Genomic DNA, 6,406 nt, shown 5'->3' with positions numbered 1-6,406 from the left:
TGCCAGGGGCCTTTCTTCTGAGAAAGTATCTTCCTCTTGATGCCTTAATTTTCACTGCCTTAGAATTGTAAAATTGTAAGCTAATAAGCCCCCTTTCTAAAAAAACAACCCATTTCTGGTATATTGCATTTCGGCACCTTTAGCAAACCAAAACACCTGCCTAGCACTAGAACTAGGAGGCTGCAGAGGGCTTCCTGACACTGCAGAAGCCTCTCCTCATCTGTGCTGCATGCCTCTCCTGCTGTTTCTTTCCTAAGGAAAATCTACTTTAATAAAACATGGCTCTTTCTCTCTGACCTTCTGACCATCCTGGACAGGACTAGGTGCCAGAAGAGGCACTCATCCTAGCTCCACAGGCTGTGCCACTTTAGGAAAATGACTTTCCCTCTCTATGTCTCAAGTTTTTTCCTTGTAAACAGTTAGGTTGGATTCACCCATCCCTAAAGTTCCTTGCTGCTCTAACATGCTTAAGTGAAAGAACCAGATTCCAAAGGATGCCATCTGAGAAGATGGCTGTAACTCTGTATCTCAGAGTTTATTTCTAAGGTAATACAATAAACACATGTGATAAACATTAGGCATTCAGTACATCCCACAAACATTTATCAAGATTTTATTATATGCTAGAAACTACAACAGACACAGGGGATAAAGTGAGATAACCATTATCATACTAAATTCCATGTTAGTTATTGGACCAACAGCTTGGAGAAAGGATATGCAGAATTTAGTCCTCCCTTTCTTGGTAGCTGTTAATAATTGGACAGTTCTGTGCTTGCTGTTGGCTCTTGACTTGGGTAGGACTGAATATTCTGGCACTCAGGCCTTTAATGATTTAGATGACTCCTCTCATGTGGTTAAAAATATTCTTGCTGGATAGGAAAGAATTTATTAGTCAGTACCGCAACCTCTCATTGTAATAGTATTACCAGTGTACCTGTTTGGAAAATTACTCTATTACTAAACTATCTGACATTTTCCTTTTGGAAACGACAATTTAGCCAAACCCACCGATCAAGAAGAAACATATTTCCATTTTGCTTGTCTTGGTTCTGCTTTCCTCACCTTATTTATGATGTCCTATGGTGCAAAGCATCTTCATGATTAGTCTTCAGGAGTACCTCCTCCTGGTCATGTTCACAGCTCTGTGCCAAATGAGTTCATTTGCTTCCTCCTTAGTCATTATTAACTCAAGTTACAACTTAAATATGAGCTCTCTTCACACCTTAAAGTTCCTTGAAGCCGTTCTAGACCCATTTTATTGAACCCCATGAGAAGAGGAGGTGAAGGAGAATTTCCGGCTGATTTCTCCTCACCCCAATACCTACCTATTAGCACATCCTCCTACTGCTAAGATGTTGTTTTCTATTAATTGATGGTAAAAAGGGAAAGAAAAATGAGAGTCCCCAGCCTCCCCTCACTACCACCCCCAACCCCTGCCCAACAAACACACCTTAAAAAAAGGAGAGAAATGGGTGAAGACAATTTAAGAACTTTATTTTTCCCATTTAGGTTTGAAGCTTCTCTCAAGAACCTGCTCCCCAGACCACCTGTACTCTCTCTACTCTCTCCTGAGGTGTGCCCACCACCCCACCCCACCCCACCCCACGGACCTAAGGCGCCTGGCTTGCCTGACTCCCTGCTCAGCTAGGGGAAGCGCTTCTGTTCGCGGATCTTGGGCCGCGGCTGGTTACAGCGGGCCTCCGTGTCCCGTCCCCGCAGCCTCCCGACGGCACCGTAGCCCCGTGGTGGGCGAGGAGTCCACACCCGCAAACCCGACCGCCGAGAGTCCCACGGACAGACAGACAGCACCGCGCCCCGGGGGAGGCGGAGTCCAGCGCCACCGCCCCCTTGGGGCCGCCCTGTCCTCCGCTCGTTTTCCTCCCCCTCCCCGCCCCTTCTCCCTCTCGCTTTCGTCTCCCCTCCCTTCGCCTCGCTTCCTCCAAACCTGCTTTAGCAGAATTACTTAGTCGCTTTACTTTTTATATGATTTCCAACTTACCCAAAGGTTTTAAGAAGAATCCAAGGAACCCCCGACTGTCATTTGCCAGAGGCTTTTAACCTCAGCGCAGGCCCCTCTCTGTCACTCTCCAGGGCACCCCTAAGTATCTCTCCCAGCCATCTGTTGAGGGGCCCGCACTTCCAGGGATGGAGATATGCAGTTGACTTTGGAGTTAATATTAAACTGCAAGGCCCTCCATGGAAGATAACAGTGGGGTATAATTCTTGGACCTTAGATACCTGGGCTACTGACCTGGCTACTATTAACTCTTGTAATGAAGAAGTTTGTCAAACTCCTGTCAAGCTGATGCCCAGCTGGAAGCAGATCCTTCCAGCAGAGAAGGGCTGGTCTTCCGGGAGGGATGCAGGACTGGGAACTTGGCTCTCACCAAAGGAAAGCTGGATAAAAAAGAGAGAAAAAAGAGAAGAGAAGAGAAAGAAAAAACTCCGTAACAAAACAACAAAATACTGCAAGTTTTTTTTAATGCAATAGCTTGTTTTTAATTTTTTGATTGATAAAATAAAAACAAAAAGCTGTTTCATTTAACACTGCAATTTCTAACTTCCCACTTCCTCCCTTTGCAGTTAAGATTTCCCTGATTGCAAAGCAAAATTCACAGAAATGATAGTCCTTGGTGTGTGAAGTTGGCCACTCTTTCAGTTTGCCAAAGCTGCCAGAATGCAGTATACCAGAAATGGATTGGCTTTTTCAATGGGGATTTATTAGGTTGCAAATTTACAGTTCTAAGGCCATGAACATGTCCAGATGAAGGCATCAAGAAGTAGATACCTTCTCTGAGGAAAGACTGATGGCGTCCAGGTTCCTCTGTCACATGGGAAGGCACTGGGCTGGCTCTGCTGATCCTTTTCTCCTGGGTTTAGCTTCTGGTTTCAGTGGCTTTCTCCAAAATGTCTCTGGCTTGTCTCAGCTTTTCTTGTGAGCCTTCTTGCTTCTCCTGGGGTGTTTACTTTCTAAGCATCTCTGAGCTCTTTTCAAAATGTCTCTGCCTTTTAGCCTTTCATAGAGGGGCTCCAGCAAGGGGATTATGACCCACCTTCAATGGGCAGGGTCACATCTCCATGGAAACAACCTAATCAAAAGGTCCCACCCCAATAGGTCTGCCCCCACAAAATTGGATTAAAAGAACATAGGCTTTTCTGGGGTGCATAATAGATTCAAACCAGCACAGCCACCAAGGACTTTGGTGGATAGAGTAATGAATTCTTGAATTCAGCCACTAGTAATATGACTCCAGTTTTGTCAGCAAGGGCTGGATTCTATTCCTGTTGCTTCTACAAGCAAGAAGATTTCCTCCTCTGTAAAGGAGGGTAATGACTAGGTAGTCTGAGTTCCTTTGCATCTGGAACACTGAACGGCTGTCAGAGTTGCAAGCCCAAGGCCGGTGGACTAAATCCTGCCTGTGGATCAGTCTTGTTTAAATTTTTTTAAAATTAGTTGCTAATATTGAATTGTTAGGAGAGTGTTTACCTTGGTAGCTCGCATACTAAAATTGGAACCATATAGACAAGATTATCATGGCTCCTGTTGAAAGATGACATGCAAATTCATAAAATATTATGAGATTCCTTATAAAAATCTGGACTTACAGGTTTTTTGGGGGGAAAAACGAATCATAATTTCCATCAATAATGGACCTCCATTTCTTACGCATCAGCAAAAGCCAGTTGCTGAGGGACCACAGCCCTCATTAGACGCAGTGCCTGCAAAGGCAGATCCACCTACTTGCCAGGTCCCTGTAGGCCTTTGGTGTGCTTTGTTCTGCCTCAGGTCTAACCCTGATGCTACTCCTCCCCCAAGGCTGCTCCTCAGCTTCTCTACCGCATCCAGTCCCGTAACTCACTGGTACTTCTTGGAAGCCCAGTGGAAGCCCTCAATTGATACGAAACCCATGGAAACTGGTTGACCAGAAAGGATGTGAGTTTGGCCTTAGGAAAGATACATAAGTAAATGCCTTCCTTCATCAACACTTATAGAAAGTTTCAGATAACTGTGGATGATGAGAGAAAAGAGTAATTAAACTGATAAAAGAATATAAAAAATCATGGTCATGATTAACACTGAGATCCTGTGCTGCTTTCCTTCTGATCCAGTCTCACAACTCTTAATAGTTGATTGAAATTAATAGTACTAACAGCTATATCTATTGAACACTTACTGTATGCAAGGCCACTCTATGAGGTAATACTGTTATTTTCCCTATTTTATAGATGAGGAGACTAAGTCTAAGAGAGATCAAGTTACTTCAACAGGTCACAAAGCTAGTGAGCTGATGGATATGGGATTTGAACCCAGGCAGTCTGATTGCAGAGTGAGTGCTGTGGTGTGTGAGTCTTACCTTTCCAACTAGATTATGAAAGTCTTGAGGTCAGAGAACTGTCTGCCTTTTTTGTTTCTCCCCAGATAGAAATAGGTGCTTAAAAACTATTGAATGAATGAATGAATGAATGAATACTAGAGGGAGAAGAATAGAGTTATCTTCCAGAATATGTAAAGCTGCCCAATGTTTCAGTGCTCTTCTGGTTCTGATTGATTACCTGGAAATACCTACTCTTTTTTCCATTCCCTATCTTGGTGGTGTCTCCTCTGTGAATCCTTTTCTGACTTGCTCAGACATTAAGTAGCTCCTTGCATCTCACCTGGCTCATTATTGTGTATTTCACACTGATCTGTAATTTTTAACATGTGCCTCCTACACTAGGCTGTGAGCTCTTTGAGGACAGAGTTTCTCAGCTCCTGCCTGAGATTTAATATGGGTGCAAAGTCTATAAATCAATGAATGGTCTTAGTTTGGAGTCTGATCAAATATAGCCATTAACAAATAATACCCTTCTATCTTTTTACTACTCAGTAGCATATACCTTTTATCTGGTTTGAATTAAAATTTGGGTAGCCTACATGGGAGTATTGATAGAGTGCTCCCATTTTATATTTGTTAATTCTGAACTACAAAGTCAGAAAAATTGAGGGGGTGGTATGCAAGACCACAACTTCTAAAGGTAGCCTAATTACTCATTCATCAATTATTAAGCATATACTATGTGAATATCTGAATGGCTTCTAAGCACAAAAGCCAAGAATTAGATGGTATACTATTAACAGTATAAAAGATATGGTCCTTGATGTTCAAGGCCATTTACAATATGGCTATGCATCCTACCTAAGTGACCTAATTACCCCTTTCTATAATTTAGCAATCTTCCCCTTTAAGGCTGGACACCTTCCCCACATCCCATATTCCCCTGTCCCTCTGGTTTTCCTTTTGCTCTTCTCTGACCTGAAATATTCTTTCCTCTCCTTTATCTTTGAAGACCTATTTAAAGGTCCATCTCCTTCATTAAAAATGATTCATTTTACAAAGTTTCTGTTTTGGGTGATGAAAAAGTTTTGGTAATAGATAGTGGTGATGGTAGCACAAAATTGTAATTGTAATTAATGCTATTGAACTATACACTTAAAAATGGTCAAAATGACAAATTTCATGTTATACATATATATATATATATATGTATAACCACAATAAAATAAATGAATACATACATACATACATACATACATACATAAGATTTGTCAGTCGGAACTGTTCAGTATCTTGACTGTGGTGGTAGACACACAAAACTACACAGGTGATACAATTATAGAGAACCTAATACACACACAAATGAGTACAAGTAAAACTTGGGAAATCTGAATAAGATCAGTGGATTTTATCAACGTCAGTATCCAGATTGTGATATTACATTATAGTTTTGCACAGAATTACCATTAGGGGGATCTAAGCAAAGTGTACAAGGGATATCTGTATATTATTTCTTACCACTGCATATAAATCTACAATTACCTCAATTTGTAAAATTGAATGACCAAAAAACATTTTCCATGAAAATGAGGAAATTAAAGTCTTTATTAGCTTTGGAAAAAAAAAAAAAAGATTTTTCAATTTGTTATGAATCTACCTGTTTGCCATTCAGTTGACACATTTACAATTTGTTCATGATAATGAACAAAATGCACTATCTAAATACAAGCGTATCAGTCCTTTACCTTAGCAAAAAGGGAAGTGAGATTCATCTGGAATAATTTCTTCTCAGTGAAAACTTGTTGGCATCTAGTAATTACCTCCTTCCTTTTTTTTTGTTTAAGGATTATACTTTTAGAACTTTTCCCAGGACTGACATCTATGGTTGGAAGAATGAACTTTCTTCCCCTTTTCACAAACTGGAACAGTGAGTACCCATCTACAGTCTTCTGGCATCTCTCTCAGGCTCCAAAGTCTCTGAAAAACTGCCAACAGTCATCTCATATATAAGTTCTGTTGCTACCCCAGCCAGAATTTATCCAAGCTTGGAAACACAAGCTCATTCAAAACTAGGCGTTCTCTTACAA

General features: G+C 41.3%; 1 non-coding gene across 1 annotated transcript; it reads left to right on the top strand.

The window, feature by feature from the left end:
- The first annotated feature begins 3,482 nt into the window (after positions 1-3,482).
- On the top strand, positions 3,483-3,590 carry LOC119541006. The gene has a single exon (XR_005218144.1). It is a non-coding gene; the product is annotated as a U6 spliceosomal RNA (small nuclear RNA).
- Positions 3,591-6,406: the final 2,816 nt, after the last annotated feature.

This window comes from Choloepus didactylus, chromosome 7 (genome assembly GCF_015220235.1).
Source record: "Choloepus didactylus isolate mChoDid1 chromosome 7, mChoDid1.pri, whole genome shotgun sequence".
NCBI lineage: Eukaryota > Metazoa > Chordata > Mammalia > Pilosa > Megalonychidae > Choloepus > Choloepus didactylus.
The sequence above is the reverse complement of the archived record's forward strand: the minus strand, read 5'-3'. Positions and strand labels throughout refer to the sequence as shown.